This window comes from Bos taurus, chromosome 14 (assembly GCF_002263795.3).
Source record: "Bos taurus isolate L1 Dominette 01449 registration number 42190680 breed Hereford chromosome 14, ARS-UCD2.0, whole genome shotgun sequence".
Classification (NCBI taxonomy): domain Eukaryota; kingdom Metazoa; phylum Chordata; class Mammalia; order Artiodactyla; family Bovidae; genus Bos; species Bos taurus.
In genome coordinates, this window is record NC_037341.1 from 56,523,088 (window position 1) to 56,543,982 (window position 20,895).

General features: G+C 40.0%; 1 protein-coding gene and 1 non-coding gene across 5 annotated transcripts in view; both read left to right on the forward strand.

Moving 5' to 3' along the window:
• Positions 1 to 20,895, forward strand: part of RSPO2 (R-spondin 2) — a 226,971-nt gene that overhangs the window by 193,391 nt on the left and 12,685 nt on the right. The window lies entirely within an intron of this gene.
• Positions 1,821 to 1,892, forward strand: TRNAC-ACA (transfer RNA cysteine (anticodon ACA)). The gene has a single exon. It is a non-coding gene; the product is annotated as a tRNA-Cys (tRNA).

Below are 20,895 nucleotides of genomic sequence, written 5' to 3' on the forward strand. Positions count from 1 at the left end.
CAGGGGATCTTCCCAACCCAGGGGTCAAATCCAGGTCTCTCACATTGCAGATGGATTTTTTTTTACCAGCTGAGCCACCAGGGAAGCCCAAGAATACTGGGGTGCATAGCCTATCCCTTCTCCAGTGGATCTTCCTGACCCAGGAATCAACCCAGGGTCTCCTGCATTGCAGGCAGATTCTTTATCAACTGAGCTATCAGGAAAGCCCTATATAAGTAGGAGTCAGTAAATATCTGAATGAATGTAGCTATGTAAAATGTTCCTCCTTTGTACTTTTTTGAAGTTTTTAAATTTTGTATGAATAACATTATCTTAGTATTATAATCGGGAAAAAATACCCTAAAGTTATTTTACAAGAAAATATTTTTGTGATTATTATTATAAATGTACTAATATTTTGAACTATTTTCTTAGTTCGAGTAGTAGAATTACTATATCAAAGAATGTTTTTTTAGCCAAAATTCATATTGCCAAATGTCTTTCCAAAGGACTTATGTGTATTATTGTGCTACTGGCAAAATAGTATTAGCCTTGTGCTACAACTTGCCAGAACTACGTGTTCTATTTTAAAACAATTATGTTTTGAAAAATATTTCATCTGTTTTCAGCTATATTCATTTATTAACGAGGGGGCTCCCTCTTCTACTCCTTTGTTTACCAGCTGCGCTTTGTCTTTTGTGAATTGTCTTTGGAACATTTGCCCATGATAGGCAATGAGCATGTGTATTTATTAAGAAGCTTAGGAAAAAAGAGATATAAAGAATTATGTGGTCATTTTATTTTTTAAGATGAAGGCCTAAAACCTTCACCATGGAAAAGAGTTTTGAAATGATCACAGCTGGTTATTTATGACTAGATTGTTCAGTCTAAGTATAAAGTTTTTAACTTTTAGATGGATTGAAATGAGTACAAAGTTGCATAAAAATGTTGAATTTCTAATCTTTTGTGTTGTACAATGATAGTTTTAGCTTCTGCTCTTGTCTTCTAAGCTTTCTAAGCCTTGAGTAGTGCCGATTAAAACAAACAGAATTAAGGGGCTAAATTAAGCGGCTAAAACAAAAAGAATTAAGCTTTTCTTTTGAAAAATTGTTCTAAGAAAATGAATTTTAAAATATTCCTTTGAGGTAAAATTTGGCATATGTGCTCCCCCAGAAATCTGTTCACAGGTTTCAACATTTTTTAGAATTGTTCATGTGATGATACTTACAATTTTTTTTAACACCAATTTGTATTATTTATATGGGTGATAAATTGGAGATCAGCATTTCTTTTAGGAGCACTGATGTAAAGGAAAGAGATTGGATCATTTCAATAAATGTATATTTCATATGTATTTGAAATATACATGGCAGAGGATGAGATGGTTAGATAGCATCAATTCAATGGACATGATTTTGAGCAAACTCCGGGAGATAGTGGAGGATAGGGAAGCCTGGAGAGCTGCAGTCCATGGGGTTGCAAAGAGTCAGACATGACTTAGAGACTGAACAACAACAATATTTCATATGAACAAATATGCAGTTTCTTTGGCCAGTTTCTTTTCAAAAGTTGACTGTTTTATGTGAGCTTAAGTTTACTTTTACAGCAGACTTAACATGTATGTGGTTTTGGTTGTAATACTGGAAAAATTATGCCATCTTTTTCATGTTGATAGTAACAATGTTCACTTAAACTCAGCATCAGATCAGAGAGGCGTATGTATATATAAGTGGAAACTCCATGAGGCAGTGTTCTGAGGAGGTTGCATAACGGCTGTTAGTCTTTCTATGACTGAACAACAGGCTCAGTAGGATAGCTGGAACTTAGCCTCATCTAATGCTTCCCTGGTAGCTCAGATGGTAAAGCGTCTGCCTACAATGCAGGAGACCTGGGTTCGATCCCTGGGTAGGGAAGATCCCCTGGAGAAGGAAATGGCAACCCACTTCAGTATTCTTGCCTGGAGAACCTCATGGATGGAGGAGCCTGGTGGGCTACAGTCCATGGGGTTGCAAAGAGTCGGACACAACTGAGCGACTTCACTTCATTTCACGTCTAATGCTTCAGAATCCTCCAAACCTGATTCAGTCTAAGGTTGAGGAAATCACAAGCCATGTGGACAGAAGACCTCACAATCCTAGTGAATTCCTCAGCCCAGCTGGAAGACTCTATTACCTCTTAGTCTCTAAGCTCTTTCTCATTTTTTACAGAAGTTATTCCTAATCTTGACTCTTCAGATGACAATATCTTCCCTTTAGGACAGACAATTAAACTTCCTTACCTTTCTTTCCATGTGTATATTTTCAAATACTGTACCTACTCAACTTGCATTTTCTCATGAAAAAGACAAACCTTTTTCTTTCCAGGCTACCCCAGTATTCCTGAGTCTTGGCCCTTCTCCTCAAGGTGTTATTTGTCTGTTATGACCTTTTCTTTATTATATCTTCCCTCTCAGTGACTTCATTACCCTAACCCCTGACCCAAAATTTCTACATGTATTGATATACTTCAAATTTTAAAACATTTAAAATGACTTCTAATTCTTCTTTCAATAAGCTCTGCCACCTACTATGTCCTATTTTAGAGACTGGAATCACCTCCTGACTCATTTTGGCCTGGAAATCATCCGACTCCTCTGTTATCCTTATTTTCCATATTCATTTGGTCACTGATTCTACTTGATTTGAGCTTCCTTTGTGGCTCAGTTGGTAAAGAATCTGCCTGCAATGCAGGGGACCTGAGTTCAATTCCTGGGTTGGGAAGATCCCCTGGAGAAGGGAACGGCTGGGTACCCACTCCAGTATTCTGGCCTGGAGAATTTCATGGACGGTAGTCCACGGGGTCACAAAGAGTTGGACACGACTGAGTGATTTTCACTTTCTACTTGATTCTACCACCTCAACAACTTATTGAGCACTCCTTGTCTTTGCTCAGTCCCACTCTTCCTTCGTCTTTCCTACCTTGACTACTTTAGTAGTTTCTTGACTGGTCTTTCCCCCCTCTAACTTTAGAAGAGTACCTATTTAGTATGTGAAATTAGAATCGAATTTCATCCAGGTATTACCTTGAAACAAATATACAGATTTAAAAAATGTTGCTGACATTTTTAGATTAACTATTATTTAGTGATAGTCTTTTTTTAAAAAATACATGTTGCATTTATTCTATTAGTATCACCTCACTTTAAATTTTAGCCAACATCTTGTTTCATATTCATTGTTAGTTCCTAGTTTTATGTAACTGGACTTTTGTAAGGTTTATGTTGATTTTCTATTTTTGGTATAATATTTGTTTCTGTAACTTGACACCAAAAATGATTCAATTCGTTTTGGGAGCACCAGGCATCCAAACATAAGTAATATGGAGTGATAACATTCATGTGTTTTGACAGCATTTAAAGGGAAAATAAAGGAGGCTGTGTCAAAAGTGTACTGCAGATCTCAAATTACCAAGGGCATTACAGGACTTTGGCTATCTTGGAGCTATAAGTGTTGCAAAGCTATGATTTGGAGGGTATGTGAAGAATAAAGACCTACTTTATATTAACATTTCTTTTTACTATAAAGGAAGTAGCATTAATTTAAAGAGAGTTAGTTTACACAAAGTAACTCTTGTCTATTGTTAGCTTCAATTTTCAGTGTAAGATTAATAAGAATTATTAAGTAGTTTAAACCTTAAGTTTGCATCTCGTAATTAGCTTAATTTTGTGTCACAGGTTTTAATGGGAGCCGTCTCAGCTTTTTTATCCCCTGGCAAAGTGCTATCATGTTTCTAGCCTGGGTAGAGGAATGCTAGGTTTTATGTATGTCCTGAAACAAGTTAGCACAGTTTGGTTAAAACAGCTGCCTGAATGATGAGCAGCAAATTGGATTATAAAATCCTACTTGGTGGTTTAGCATGTCAGTTAGTTAAGTTAGGATTTGAACCATATTGTAGTCACACGGTGGTCAGGACCAGTCTGGTAACAGCTCAACCTCAGCGCATGGCTCCGCTATTGACGTAGGGGATGGTGTTTGGGCCCCTGACAGGAAGCAGTTTCTCCAAGTGCAAGATCAGAGTTGTGTGTTTTCAATAAGGCTTTGTTGAGTGCCTGCCATGAGTTAGATGACTTATTTAGAGATGAAGCAACATTCTTCAAAATCATTACAAAACCAAGACTACATAATTTTTGGTGTTTTTCTTCATCGTGGTTCAGACTGCTTCTGTCATTCACAAGAAATCCTGGTGGCAACACGGTGTCATGAAGGACATTTATTAGGTCAGATGTCGGAGGGACTCACCATGTTCATCAGCTGAGCAGTTGAAAGACTCATGGTCCTTCAGAACTGGAGACAGTGGGACAGTACAGCAATTAGAGTGACAGAGATTGGGCTAGCAGAGCCTGGGAAGTTGAAACCCTCTTCTTTTATCTTTGTTATTCTTTCAAATCTGGTTTCCTATTCTCCACTCCTACTGTATTTCGAACTCTTGAAACTTTCACTTAACCAGGCATGATGACATATTGTTGAAGCTTTGGAATTTAGGTCCTGGTTCCTTTACTTGTAGCTGCTTAACTTCAAGTCCTTCGTTTACTCATTTGTAAAATGATAACACCCACTTCCAAAGTTGTAATGAAAACTAAGTGGATCAATACATGTGAAATGCCTGGCGTAGTATAATACCTCACATGGATGTTAACTAATAAGGATATTGGTAATATCAGTCCAATTAAAGAAGACAGATAAAAACAATTTTAATGGCACTCATCTAGAGAGAGGATCCAGTATAAGGAGAGCACAGCAGAATCAACCAGATGACTTAAAATAGGTAGCAAAATAGACACGTAGATTTTTTTCTACGAATACTCTAGCTGAAAAGAGATCGCATAATCTCCACTGGCAAAATTTTCCTCACTGGTAGATACTCTGCCTTACAGCTTCTTAAAAAAAATCAGAGTTAATAGTATAGACAGAATGGCTTCACATTTCCCTTCATAGTGGGAAAACTATTTGGGTGGGTAGAAAAAAGTAGAAGAAAAAGCAGCTGTTTAAAATACTAAATTTATCTAAATTTCCTACAACCCACCTTAGCTAGTTGTGAGATGGGAGAGACAAAGCAAGAGAAGAGAGTTTTAAGGCATCCTTTAGAGATTTTGAAAACTTAATTGAACGTTTCTACCTTGGCAAAACTGAACCCATTTATCTGTATAATCTCTTCAAGCTTGGAGTTATTGAAAAACTTGTCTTTTCTCTCTATTCTTAGCCGAAAGCAGTTTGCATGTTATTTGCTTCCTTGGGTGCAGTTCTGCAAGTCCGCGTATTTAAAGTTTGTGAGGGAGCCAAGCCGCAGGACCTGGCTGCCTTTCAGCTGCTAGACAGGGGGCGCATAGCTTGCCATCGGCCCCAGCTGCGGGAACTGTGCATGTATCTCTGGTCGTCCATCCTGAAGTGAGTTTATCTCCTCTACACTTCTGTTTTCCTTTGGGTGTTTGCCTTTTGTTGCGTGATCCTCACTTTGTTGAACCCAAGTACTTCTGTAGGGTTACTTATCCTCTCAAAACAAGGAAAAATTACTTTTGCAAAGCTGTTTAAGTCAGAGGATGTAATGTAAATCCCATCCAAAGCAGCAGTTCCCATCCATCCAGAGGTGGGAGGAAGAGCAACTTCTAATACAAGTCAGAAAGCTAACAGTCCATCCGAGCTGGAAGAGAAGGGCTCTGACGGGCTTATGGTAGTGTTGGGCATGTGATCAAACCTCCCCTGTGGTTTGGCTGTGAGTCAGCTTGTCTCACGTGGCTGGTTTAAGGGATGCTAAGGAGATTTCTTCCTATCTGTCTCATGAATAGTCTTTTTGTTATTATCATCATCATCACCATCACCACCACCACTACTAACATACATTCAGCGCTTACTATTTGCATGGCAAAGAGTTTGTTCTGGTTCCGCCCCGCCCCCCCCCCCCCCCCCCCAATAATATCTTATGAAAAAACCCAAATAAACTTGCTGGGCAGCCCAGTACTTGCCATGAACTGGGCTAAAACTTTATTTCCTTGTTTAATCATAACCCCAACTTTATCTGGTAGGAACAACTATTTCTTATATTTTAAAAATGAGAAATTGAGGCTTAGAAGACACCAGCTATGAGGCTGTGGATGAATGAATGTGGCAGAGTGAAGATTTACGTTGGGTTTCTCAGTCTCTAAGGAGCATGTTCTTAACCTCCTAGGCAATGTTGCTTTCCTGAACTCAGATGACTGTTGAAAAGTATCCACTTTACGAACTTACCACTTTTAAATGCTGTATACATAAAACTTTGGAATGGCATTTCTCCCAGTTCCCTTACTTTTATATAATGTAAGTACCTCCAGTAAAAGGAATCAAAAGGTGAGGCTAGAAACAGCGTTGGAGAAATCTTTACATAATTTGGCAAGACTAAACTTTTAGTTTTTTGTTACAATAAATAAGAGATTTCCAAAGAAGAATGGGTGGTGTTTACATAAGCCTAATTATTTCTGCAAACGTTCTCAGTTAAGCAGTGCCTCTGTTAACTATCTGGAGAAGGAAATGGCAACCCATTCCAGTATTCTTGCCTGGAAAATCCCTTGGATGGAGGAGCCTGGGTGGCTACTGTCCATGGGGTCGCAAAGAGCTGGACACGACTGAGCGACTTCACTTTAAGTGACTGTTAACTATATACTTGAGAAAAAGGGCAGTAAAGAATGATAAGGTTTAAAGAACATAAAGATTACACAGAACCTGGTGGCCAAGTATTTTTCTTTCTGAAAAACAGTACTTTTATAACCACAGGAGAAGGCTTAGAATTCACATAATCAAGAGGTCCTTGGTACTTAAGGTTTTTAAGAATACTTAAGTATTCCTTTGGGTCTCCAATATGCTTTTTTCCAGGTTAAATGGATACAGACGCATTTTAAGGCAGATTGATGGAGTAGATGCGTTCTCCATGTCCTGGCCAGCACTGTGATATTTTTAGGGTCCACATTTAATAATTCTGAATAGTGAGAGGTGGTTTTTAGAATTTGACATCTGCCATTGGTGTAAACATAAGACAGTTGGACTTGAGAGCTGCCCTTAGTTATGTAAACTTGAGGTTTTAGCATTTGAACATATTTAGGATTAATGATCAATGGCCTCTGGTTTAGAATGGTATCTAGATGGATTTGCCTTTGTGACCCTCCTGACTTCTTCCTAAAACCCTGATAAGGATGAAATGGATGACACTGTAAACTAAAACCAACCACAGCTTGTCATCAGAATCCAGAGGGAAGTTTCAGTAAGAACCGAAAGGACTATATTTAAAAACACAAGCAGAGGGTCATTTACATTATGCTGCTGATGACTGTGTCTCCCTGAAAGCTAGAAATACTTCCTGCACTTGCAACCCACTGGCTCCTGGGTCAGAAATGAAAGTTTTGTGTCAGTTAGAAAACTGGAGGGATGTCCTTTTGTTCTGTGGCCTCAGCTTGATAACAACAAAATGATAATTGGAACTAATAGTGATATACCTAATAGTGAATACTTACAATAGTCCATTAAATACATTAGCTTGTTTAATTACTATAATAATTGTGTGAGTTAGATTCTGTTGTTGTTCTTGATTTCCAGATGAGGAAATAGAGGCACAGAGATGATCAGCATTAACTGTGTGGTTTGAGCAAGTTGACTAATGGGGCCACAATTTGAATCTGCACTGTCTGGTTTCAGGGCCTCTGCTCCTAGTGACAAAGATAAACTGCCTATGAAGCCAGATTCCTCTTCCCTACATCTTTCTCTCTAAAGTCTATAGGTATTGCTCTTCTTACAAATACCAGTTCCCAGAAAATAAGCATTTACATAAGCATGCACATTGTGTCCTGGAAAATGTGGTTCCTTTAACTTCGGTAAGTCAGAGGGTGCCGGGAACCTGATGGGAGTGATTGTTAAAGATCATAATTTAATGTGTTTCTCTTTATTGTGACTGAAATCTAGACAGTCATTTAGAGAAGGTTCCATTTTAGTTCAGCATAGTCATAGCAGAGAACAAATGCCTAAGCATTGGATTAGGTTGTGTGTGTGTGCTCAGTCATGTCTGATGACTCTTCGTGGACCTATGGACTGTAGCCCGCCAGTCTCCTCTGTCCATGGAATTTTCCAGGCAAGAGTACTGGAATGGGTTGCCATTTCCTTTTACAGGGGATCTTCCCAACCTAGGGATCAAACCTGTGTCTTCTGCATCTCCTGCATTGGCAGGCAGATTCTTCACCACTAGCACCACCTGGGAAGCACAGATTAGGTTGTTGTTGTTCAGTTGCTCAGTCGTGTCCATCTCTTTGTGACCCCCTGGACAGCAGCGCACCAGGCTTCCCTGTCCTTCACCATCTCCTTGAGCTTGCTCAAACTCATGTCCATTGAGTCAGTGATGCCATCCAGCCATCTCATCCTCTGTCGTCCCCTTCTCCTCCTGCCCTCAATCTTTACCAGCATCAGGGTCTTTTCCAATGAGTCAGCTCTTTGCAACAGGTGACCAAAGGATTGGAGCTTCAGCTTCAGCATCAGTCCTTCCAATGAATATTTAAAACTGATCTCTTTTAGGATTGACTGGTTTGATTTCCTTGCTATCCAAGGGACTCTCAGGAGTCTTCTCCAGCAGCACAGTTTGAAGGCATAAATTGCTTGGTGCACAGCCTTTTTAGGTTGATTAGGTTGGGAGCTGGCTAAATCAAGTGCTGTTTAAGAGTTGAGATGAATATGGAATTTAATCAACACCAAGATGGGCAAAGAGAGGCTCTAAAGGCAGTCCGACCAATTCATCCCTTAAATCTGAGTAGACTATACTTTTTTGGAGGAAAATGTGAATTTATGGAATAATTACTGTAAAATAAGAGGGAAATCATTCTAAAACTTAGCAAAGTTCAGATTCCTGATATTGTATTATAAGACAGAGGAAAAAATTAGGGGGAAAGTTTGTCCTCAAAAAGATAAAGGGAAAACATAATATTCATAAAATAGGTTAGAAAGTAAGAGCAAATAGACTGAGATAAACAGAGGTCAGGCAAGATAAAAAGTTGAAGCAAACTAAACACAAAATGGTCATATTAACATGTTCATTGGAGAGTGTCAGGTACTGAATCGATCATTTGGGAAATAGAATAATTATATAGGGGAGAAACTTGGGAAGTGAATAGAATTTTAGCAGATAAGGACAAATTGCTAAAAATGGTGATGGAAAAGATGATAGATATTAACAGTAAAAAATCTGAGTTGAAAAGTGGCCTGGTTTTATAGAGACAAATAACTTAGTCTGTTAAAGAGAGATCTACCTATAGTCATAGCCTGGCAAAAACATGACTGATTCATGTTGAGGTTTGACAGAAAACAACAAAATTCTGTAAAGCCATTATCCTTCAATAAAAAATAATTTTAAAAAAAGGATAAAAAGAAAATTCTAAAGAAAGTATTTTACATCCAAAGGACAAAAATCAAAGTCAAGCTGTCCTCAAGCTTCCAGTTTTGGTGTTTTGTTTTGTTTTTTTCAGTAGTAGAAATAGCATTTAAATTTTGAAAGATGAAGAATCTAACCCTATAATCTTGTAACCCAGCTAAGTTATCTTTGCTGACATATCGTGTTACCTTAGTGACAATCATGAATTGTCACTAAGGGGATATTTCTGTAACTTGCAAAAGTTTTACTCCAAATTTATGAGTCAAACTCTGTCATAATGGATTCACATGCACTTGCCAGCCAAAAGGTTTCAATGATGTGACTCCAAGCAAGGAGGAGTGCCTTTCAATCCTACCTCAGTTAGTCTTCTCAATAGGATAGTGCATTGCTGCATGACAAACATTCCAAAATTTAGTAACTAACAATGAAGAAGTTGATTATAATTTTGCATGGATCCAAGCATAGACAGGTTGCAGCGAGGAGGCTCTCATTTGGGGGGTGCTTATTCTGTTGTATCAAGTCACTCCTGAAGGTGCATCCATCTGAAGGCTTCTTACTCTCATGTTTGAGTCCTAGGCTGGTGTGGTCAGAACAGTTGGTATTAACTGATGTCTCTCTATCCACATAGTCTCTCCACATGATTAGCTTGGGTTTCCTTACAGGATGGCAGACCTAGAATGGAGCTGTAATGATTCTAGTGAAAGAAGTTCCAGAATACCGTGTCTGTCATGCAAGTCCAGATTCAAAGGGAGTGGAGGATCAGACTCCTGTGGGTGAGAGGATGGCATATGGGTACAAGAAGGGAAGAAAATGACGGCAGCTATCTTGGGGTCACACCACTATCCTGTTTCTCACTGCTCACTTTATGTCCCAATGTAGAAGGCTTTCAGCACTGCACCTGATAGACATGAGTTTGAGTAAGCTACAGGAGTTGGTGATGCACAGGGAAGCCTGGTGTGCTACAGTCCATGGGGCCACAAAGAGTTGGACACGATTGAGCAACTGAACTGAACTGAACTCAGCACTATATAGCATCATTGCTTGGGTAACACAAACACATTAAAGAGTTTGTTGAATTTTATTAAACAAGTCGTTAGGTTATTTTTTTTAAATTCAGAAAACCTTGGCTGGATTGTTACATAGATATTTTCAAGGATTTTAGAGATATTCTGGGAAATTATTTGGGATATTTTCATAAACTGGAAATAAATTACTTTATCCATTTCAAAAATGGAAGACTGGCCTCCACTATCCAAAAATTTGCCATCCAGCCTGTTTTTCAGAAATGAATTTGATTCAGATAGTGAGGATTATTGTAGTGACAGGACAGCGATATACTTAAATGTACGACAATTACAAAGTATAATGCCAATGTATTCATTTCTTGAAAAAACATTGCAAAACACTGTAAGAAACCAAGTGGTTGATTAGCATTTATGAATGGTAACACTTTTGTTTACAGAATGTGTGTATGTATATATAGATACATACACTTTTGGTTAACGGTTATTTCTGAGGGTTGTTTTTCTATTTTGGGGGCATATTTTATGGTGATTTTGTATTTTTTTAGAGAAATATTATACCTACTGAAAAGTGCACATAACCTCTATGTACAATTTAAAGAACAATGATAAAGTTATCCTTGAGCTCTAGAATTCTGTTTATAAAGTTGAGAGTTATCAGCGATTTCACTAAGATGGCAGAGTAGGAGATCCCCAGCCTCCATCCCTCCACAAAAATCAATCAAGTAGAGAGCTAGCCACAAACAAAAACAGCACTGGGAGAGCTCTGGAATCAGAGAAACTTCAGCAACTCAGTTGACTAAAACAACTTGAGAACAACCCCACAAAAAGGGAAGGAAGAACGTTTCTTTTCTGCCTTCATCATCCTGGCCCCCAAGGCCACATTCTTGGCACCAAAGGAGACTCCCCAGCTGGAAAGAGTTCCCCCCACAGGGAGAGGAAGAGTGGGCTGAGTGACCAGCTCCCCTGCCCTTCAGGGATACTACTCGAAGGACCCACTTCAGTCACCTCCACCAGAGACCAGCAGAGCTGGGGGATGACCTGTAAAGACGGCTGCCAGTGTTGCAGTGTCAGATCCACAAAGGAAGAAAGCACAGCTCCCAGTGGCCTGTCCTGCAGATGAGAACAGCAGCTTTTGCTACCGAAGAAACCAGGGGCCCGCACAGTCACCACTGATTTCACTGGGCTCTCACCCCCAGGTATTCGTGTTTGCTGACACCAGCCACCTGAGTCCCTCCTCACTCCCCTGGCCCCTCCCACCCCAGCAAAAGCCGGGGACCCTCTGTGGCTGTGTGCCTGGCTGACGCCAGCCTGGAGCCCCCCAGCTGACCTCTCTGCTCTGTGTGCTCTCTGGGCTAGCCCCTCCTGCTGTGCACTTGCACACTGCTTGTCTCACGCCCATCATCAGCCTCCATGGCCATGTGTGCATGTGACGAGGTCTTACAGCCATCACGTGCACGCTGATAGCCAAGACCTCCAGGGCTGCTTGTGGTCCTGGATCTGGCCCGGTCACTGGCCTGAACCACTTGAGTGGGCTCATCTGCAGGTAGCCCCTCCAGCCGCACAGCTGCATACCTCTGGCCCAGCCTCCATCACTGGCCTCTACTGCTGTGTGCACGCCCACGGAGAGACCACGCAGTCAGGGAGGATGAGCTGATAGCACGGCTCCTACAGCTGCTTGTGGATCTGGATCTAGCCCTGTCTGCGATCACTGGGCTGCACCACTGCGCACCTGCAGCTAGTCACTCCAGCTGTACGTCACATGCTGCCAGCCTGACTCCTGACACCAGGCTCCACTGCTGTACCCTAGAGACCAGAGTCAGCAGCTGGGACGGTCACACTGACAGCCAGAGCCCTCACAGCTGCTGGTGCACCTGCAGCTGCGACCGCAGCCCCTCCGCCTGCCCTGGTTCCACCACTGTGTGTGTTTGCAGCTGGCCCCGCCACAGCCGAGTGTGTGTTCACAACAGGCTCCAGCCACTACTGCTGCCTGCCTTGGTCCCTAGCCTCTGAACTGGGGCTCACCTCTGAGAACCCCAACTGCCCTTGTGGCCACTGAAGATATTCTTCCTGAAGCATCACCAAAGACCATGCGGTTGAGAGGGTGCTTCCTTGCCCCACCCCTGTTCAACATATTACTGGAATTCCTAGCCAGAGCAATCCATTAGACAAGGAAAAGAAATAAAAGGCATTCAAATTGGGAACGAAGAAGTAAAATTGGCTGTTTGCTGATTGTATGATCTTGCTCCTAGAAAAAATTTAAAACTCCACCGAAAATTTTTTTATACCTTATAAATGAATTTAGTAAACTTTCAGGCTACAAAATCAACATACAAACATACCCTTCTGTACACTAAGAATTAACTACTGGGAAAAGAAATAAAATAAGTCCATTTACAATAGCATCAAAAACAGTAAAAGGGAATACCGTTGAAATAAATTTAACCATGGGAGTGAACGATCTACACACCAAAAATTATAGTAGTGAAAGGAAGTGAAGAAGACACAAATGGAAAGATATCCTATATTCAGGAATCAGAAGAGTTAATATTGCTAAAATGTTGATACTACCCAAAGCCATCTGTAGATTCAGAGTAATCTCTTATCAAAATTCCAACACTGTTTTTCACAGAAATAGAAAGCACAATCCTAATTTTCATATGGAACCATAGAAGACCCCAAAGAGCCAGAGCAATCTTGAGAAAAGACAAAGCTGGAGGCCTCACACTTCCTGGTACAAAGCAATCTGAACAGTTTAGTACTGGCATGAGAGCAGACACAGAGAAGTAAACCCAAACATATCAGGTCAGCTAATATTTGACAGAGAAGGCAAGAATGCTCAATGGGGAGAGGAGAGTCTCTTCAGCAAATGGCTGGAGGAAATCTAAATATCCATATGCAAAAGAATGAATTTGGGCCCCCATTTTACATCACCAGAAATGAACTCAAAATGGATTAAAGATCAAAATGTAGGACGTGAAGACATAAAATTCCTAGAAGAAAACAGGTGAAAGTCTCTTTTCAGAAGGACTGTATTACTTTACACTTAAGCCAGCATATATGTAAAAACTTCATTATTTTTTAAATCTACTTCATACTTATTGCGCTTACTTTTGAATGTATACATGTTATGCGTGCATACCAGTTGTAGTTGATGGTATATAAAATTCCCATGGAGTAACACTTAGGGAAAAAGCACTTTACCTGCATAACATTATACATTCAGATAACCCTTAATTGGAAGTGGTCTGACTCCTACCTATAAAATAGAACTTTGCTGGCATTAGGGAGTACTTATTACTCAATGGAAAAGCCACAGTCTTTCATCAGTGTACTCAACATGTGTAATGCGCAATTTGTGGAGTTACGTGAAATGAATTTGGAAAAGGATTTAAGCTCAAATATTACTTTTCTTTTTCCTTTATTTATTTACTTTTTATTATCACAGTTTGGCACAGAGAATACATTAATTCAATTTTTTCCTGCTGGAAAGACCATTAATTTTTTGGCTTTCTCTTTTAAAAAGATCTAAGAATGATGGTATGAGGAAGGGATCAGGAACCAAAGAAAGTTATTAAACATGTCCATGGTCTCTGGATTTCCCTGCACTCCAGATACAGCATGAATTACACAGGAATTAAATAGTTTCCTTTGCTTAAGTTTAATATTACCAGATAAGGTGCTAATGCGGTTTTGCCTGGAGAGACTCCCTTCTCTGCTTTTTTTTTTTTATCCCTTTGATCATGTGAATGTGGCCAGACACATCATAGCCATAGAAAGCATCTCCAATCTGCTGTTTGCTTCTCTTCCTCAGGTGTCAGTAACCTCGGATTTCCCCATTCTGAAGAATCCCTTGGTCGCTCCTTCCATCTCTTTCTTGGAACAGCGCTTTCTAGTGGAGCCTTTATGCTCTCTGCTTCACTCCTTCATTTCTGACTTAATACAGCCAGCCTGATTTCTGCATTCAGCATCTCTGAACTCCTGCTTTAAAGGTCATTGATGGTGTCCCAGGGACCAAATCAAATGGCCATTTTCTCTTCTTTAGTTTTTAAATAAGAATTGTGTATCTTTAGCAGGGGAGCCTGGTGGGCTGCCATCTATGGGGTCGCACAGAGTCGGACACGACTGAAGCAACTTAGCAGCAGCAGCGTGTACATGATAATTTGATTTACATATACAAAATGATTAGTACAGTTTAGCTAATTAACATATCTTCTCACATACCTACTGTTTCGTGTGTTGGATGAGAGCACATGAAATCTACTCTTAGCAAATTTTCCCCAGTGGTTCAGCAGTAAAGAATCCGCCTGCAATGCAGGAGATATGGGAGACATGGGTTTGATCCCTGGATTGGGAAGATCCCCTCGGATGAGGAAATAGCAACCCACTCCAGTGTTCTTGCCAGGAAAATCCCATGGACAGAGGAGCCTGGCAGGCTACAGTCCATAGGGTTGCAAAGAATAAGACATGACTATGCACACACACACATACACACACTATGGTAACTATAGTCATCATACTGCCTTTTTACTTTAATGCTTAGAACAAAATGCATAGGACCCAAATGTTGCCATTTTGTTTCTGTAACATCTTCCTTGCACACTTCCCTAGCAGATCATGTGTTCAGAACCTCCTTATGATCTAGTTTCATTGGTGTTTCTATAATGGAAATCCTTAGGATAGGACCTATGACAAAGCAATCTTTATATAAGCTTATAAGCTCTAACAAGTAGTAGTTTAGTAAGACTTCAAAAATCATATCCTATCATGATGAAAATGTCTCCTTGTCTTTGAGTTACATCAGTGATTGATTTCTAAATGAGGAAATATTTCTAAAATGGTCCCCTAGACCAATTTGCATTTGAGTTGAATGGTAGCCATAATGATCAATCATTTTCCTCTCCCTCCTTTTCTTTACTTCCTCCCTCTCTTCTTCCCTGTCACCACAAAACTTCCTCTTGTCCATATTTTTGGTTATTTCCATATTTTATTTATGAGCACAGGAACTGGAAGAGAGATCTGAAGTTGTGCTCTGTCCTAAGTTAATAGGAATCATTTTCCTGTGTTTTATGGATGAAAACTGGCCCCTTAAAGAAACTTTGCTGTTCAGTGCAGAATATTCTTCGTCAGAGCCAGAAAATAGCATTGATTATTGATGACTCCAAGTCATAAACTTTTACCATCGGAATTTTGCAAGCCTTCTTCAGTTTACCATTTTTAAATTCCCCAGAATTTTTTAGTCTTATTTTAAAAGAAACTTATAATTTGCTGGTCATAATACAAAAATATATAATTGTATGCTGTAAGACAAACACACATATTTACATGAAAGTAAGCTGGCCTCTTAACTAATATGCCTAGTCTATGGAGGAGGATATATTTTGGATACACATGCACTTAGAATACACACACACCCCTCAGAGAAATTGTCCCTGGTAATTTTGGTTGCATACCTCATTGCTACTGAGACTTTTGGTGAACCAGAATTTAAGATATTTCAATGGCATTATTTGGTAGAATTTTAAATTCTTCTGCAAGAAGACTTGGAAACACATTGTTGTTGTTCAGCTGCTCAGTCGTATCCTATATTTGCAATCCCATGGATTCCAGCACGCCAGGCTTCCCTGTCCTTCACTGTCTCCCAGAACTTACTCAGACTCATGTCCATTGAGTTGGTGATGCCATCCAACCATCTCATCCTCTGTCATCCCCTTCTGCCCCTGCCTTCAATCTTTCCCAGCATCAGGGTCTTTTCCAGTGAGTCAGCTCTTCTCATCAGTTGACCAAGTGGAAACACATTAGGGTAATTTAATATTACTTCTAAAAAGGATCAAAGTATAAGTAACAATCTTACATTTATCACCCACATATTTATTTCTGTTTTGTATTAGAATCAAACTGACTGGAAGTGATTTCCAGAAGTTTTCTTAATTCATCACTTGTCTTCCAACTGAGTTCTAATTAAGCTACTGTCAGAAAAATGGTTACCTAATTTTTGAAAAATGGTAACCTAATTTTTGAAAAGTGGGAAAGCAGAAAGCTTTTCACATCTGTTCTCAGTAACTTTTTCTCTAACTTCTCCAATAGACAAAGAAATTATTTTGGTTGTATTCCCTGATAGCTCAGTTGGTAAAGAATCTGCCTGCAATGCAGGAGACCCTGGTGCGATTCCTGGGTCAGGAAGATACCCTGGAGAGGGGATAGGCTACTCACTCCAGTATTCTTGGGCTTCCCTTGTGACTTAGTTGGTAAAGAATCCGCCTGCAATGAGGGAGACCTGGGTTTGATCCCTGAGTTGGGAAGATCCCCTGGGAGAAGGGAAAGGCTACGCACTCCAGTATTCTGGCCTGGAGAATTCTATGGACTGTATAGAAGGGGTCACAAAGGGTCGGACATGACTGAGCGACTTTCACTTCACATGGTTGTAATGATAGCTTTGTAGCTATAATTGTATTAATATCTATTTTTGATTAGCAACAAAGTAGAAAGGTTGAGAACAGTTCTATTTTAAAAGATAATTGTTAACATATCCTATGACTATTGACATCTTTTTTGATTCTCTGTATATTTCCCAAAAGTCCTTTTTAAAATAACCATTTTCATATTGAAGCTTTAGGTCAAGTTTCAGCACAGGACCTTGAAATGTAGTTTTTATCAAATTTCAGGTGATGTCTTTACTGAAATTATAGTAGTTTGGAATGCAAGTCTCCTCTTGGATATATCTTGTTCAGTGATGATTTATTTTAAATCATTTACATTAGTTTTTTTCATGTTATATGTAAACTTTTCATTTCTCATGTTTTTCTTTAACACATAAGTCAAAACTGACTAGAACATAGTGATACAAGCATGAACATGAGCAGTGCTTGGGAAATACTACAGATATTTATGTGTATATGTGTGTGTACATATGTGAAGTAGTTTATTTTGATTTTAGCTTATATATTTAACAGTCTAAGTATACTTTCTGGAGAGTGAAATGCCATTTTCAGTTGTGGGGAAGTAAACACATTTTATTAAACAGTAGGATACTTGTGGAAAATATAATTAGCTATGTTCTGCTCTTTTGATATCTGGTAATCAAATTAGAGATACCAAGGGAACATTTCATGCAAAGATGGGCACAACAAAGGACAGAAATGGTATGTACCTAACAGAAGTAGTAGATATTAAGAAGAGGTGGCAAGAATACACAGAAGAACTGCACAAAAAAGATCTTCACGACCCAGGTAATCACAATCGTGTGATCACTCACCTAGAGCCAGACGTCTTGGAATGTGAAGTCAAGTGGGCCTTAAAAAGTATCACTATGAACAAAGCTAGTGGAGCTGATGGAATTCCAGTTGAGCTATTTCAAATCCTGAAAGAAGATGCTGTCAAAGTGCTGCACTCAAGATGCCAGCAAATTTGGAAAACTCAGCAGTGGCCACAGGACTGGAAAAGGTCAGTTTTCATTCCAATCCCAAAGAAAGGCAATGCCAAAGAATGCTCAAACTACCACATAATTGCAGTCATCTCACATGCTAGTAAAATAATGCTCAAAATTCTCCAAGCCAGGCTTCAGCAATACATGAACCGTGAACTTCCAGATGTTCAAGCTGGTTTTAGAAAAGGCAAAGGAACCAGAGATCAAATTGCCAACATCTGCTGGATCATTGAAAAAGCAAGAGAGTTCCAGAAAAACATCTATTTCTGCTTTATTGACTATGCCAAAGCCTTTGACTGTGTGGATCACAATAAATGGTGGAAAATTCTGAAAGAGATGGGAATACCAGACCACCTGACCTGCCTCTTGAGAAACCTATATGCAGGTCAGGAAGCAAAAGTTAGAACTGGACATGGACCAACAGACTGGTTCCAAATAGGCAAAGAGTATGTCAAGGCTGTATATCGTCACCCTGCTTATTTAACTTATATGCAGAGTACATCATGAGAAACGCTGAGCTGGAAGAAGCACAAGCAAATCAAGATTGCCGGGAGAAATATCAATAACCTCAGATATGCAGATGACACCACTCTTATGGCAGAAAGTGGAGAGGAACTAAAAAGCCTCTTGATGAAAGTGAAAGAGGAGAGTGGAAAAAGTTGGCTTAAAGCTCAACATTCAGAAAACGAAGATCATGGCATCTGGTCCCATCACTTCATGGGAAATAGATGGGGAAACAGTGGAAACAGTGTCAGACTTTATTTTTCTGGGCTCCAAAATCACTGCAGATGGTGATTGCAGCCATGAAACTAAAAGATGCTTACTCCTTGGAAGGAAAGTTATGACCAACCTAGAATAGACATTACTTTGCCAACAAAGGTCCGTCTAGTCAAGGCTATGGTTTTTCCTGTGGTCCTGTATGGATGTGAGAGCTGGACTGTGAAGAAAGCTGAGTGCTGAAGAATTGATGGTTTTGAGCTGTGGTGTTGGAGAAGCCTCTTGAGAGTCCCTTGGACTGCAAGGAGATCTAGCCAGTCCATCCTAAAGGAGATCAGCCCTGGGCGTTCTTTGGAGGGACTGATGCTAAAGCTGAGACTCCAATACTTTAGCCACCTCATGCGAAGAGTTGACTCATTGGAAAAAACTCTGATGCTGGGATGGATTGGGGGCAGGAGGAGAAGGGGACGACAGAGGATGAGATGGCTGGATGGCATCACTGACTTGATGGACATGAGTTTGAGTGAACTCTGGGAGCTGGTTATGGACAGGGAGGCCTGGAATGCTGCAATTCATGGGGTCGCAAAGAGTCGGACATGACTGAGCAACTGAACTGAACTGAATCACAAAGATACCAGGGTTCAAGATAACCCAGGAAAAGGTACAGACTTTTTACAACCTTAGAAATGTGATGTCTCTAATCATTAATTGTGTGGAACATGCTATTTAGATTTAATTAATCATCATTAATTGTGTGAAATGTTATTTAGAGTACCTTGAAAAGTATTTTTCTTCTAATTGAAATCCATTGCTGCTACTCTGGTGGTTGACATAGATTCACAGTGACCAAAACATTTGTCTGATCTTTACTTGTAGAGACTATATATTTTGGCAAGTGTTTTTTTACTTTCCTTATCTTGTAAGAATAACAAAGAAAATATGCCCTTGATCATCTTGGTCTTGTAACAAACCAGTGATAGTCCCCGCCCTCATCTTAGGAATTTAATGGTTCAACTGTTTAATCGAATGACCTAATCGTAGGATTTGTGGGAGTTATGATTAAAGGGAGGAGTGTAATACTGACTCCATCTTATTTGCTTCCCCCTAAGGGGATCACAGTTATTATACCACAAAGGTGATGAGAGAAAGTATAGCATAAGGGATAATAAGAGGGTAAGCTTTGGGACCAGACTGAGTTCAAATCCAAACTCTCCTACTTACTGGCTGTGTCACCTGAGGTCACCTTACCTCTCTGACCTTCTGGATCTCCTTCTGCAAAGTCAGACCAAAGAGAATATCTATTTCATAGGAATATTTTTAGTATGAAATGAGATAACGTATATAAAACACTTTGTCCTGGCACACAGCTAACAGAGCATCGTGGTGATGATTTAATAACATGAAGGAAACTCATAGTATCTTTCTGAAAGAAGGAAAAAGATTTGTAATATGTCTCCTCCTTTCTGTGATACAGCCAGTAACATTTTAAGACCCCTAGTCTTTGCGTCACCAGGTATGAGGGGTACTTCTCTTGTTTAAAGTGCCAAATCTGTACCCAAGTAAGGCAGAAGCTCCAAAGTTGATCATAGGTTTAATTTTTTTCAACTATAATTTTTTTCTTTTTTTGGTCCAACTCTAGAATTTTGGCAAACCAAATAGATTGTCTTTCAAAACAGAATATATTGAGTGAATTGATAGATTCTATAGAGTGAAGCAAGTTTGTGGGATATAATCACAGGAGAAATGAACCTGCTGTAACCCGAGTGACCTACAGCATGAATAACTCAGCTTGAATGAAAAGATACGGTGTGCGCATGCCTTCCAACATGGGTAGCCTGATCTCTGCTGCTTTCTTTGGGCATCACCACAAGCAGAACCTTGGGAGGGGAGTCCAGGCACAAAGAGGTTTGCCTCATTTCATAACTTGGAAGTGACGTCTCAGCTGAGTTGGAAGGAGGATGCCATTTATTTTAAAGGGATGTTTAGCGCTCCTTGGGCCTTTCCTGGTGGCTCAGTGGTAAAGAATTCACCTGCAGAATAGGGGTTTGATTTCTGGGTCAGGAAGATCCCCTGGAGGAGGAAAGGGCAACCCATTCTACGATTCTTGCCTGGAGAATCCCATGAACAGAGGACCCTGGTGGGCTACAGTCCATGGGGTCGCAGAGTCGGACATGACTGATGCAACTGAGCACCCACACACTAGCTATCCTTTCTCTCTGCTGTTCCAAAGCTCTTTCTCTCTACTGCCCACACCCTTTTCAGCATAGCTTTATGTTCTAGACTTGTATATAATCTTGATTTTGCACTGAATCATGTCTGAAGCTTAGCCAAAAATTC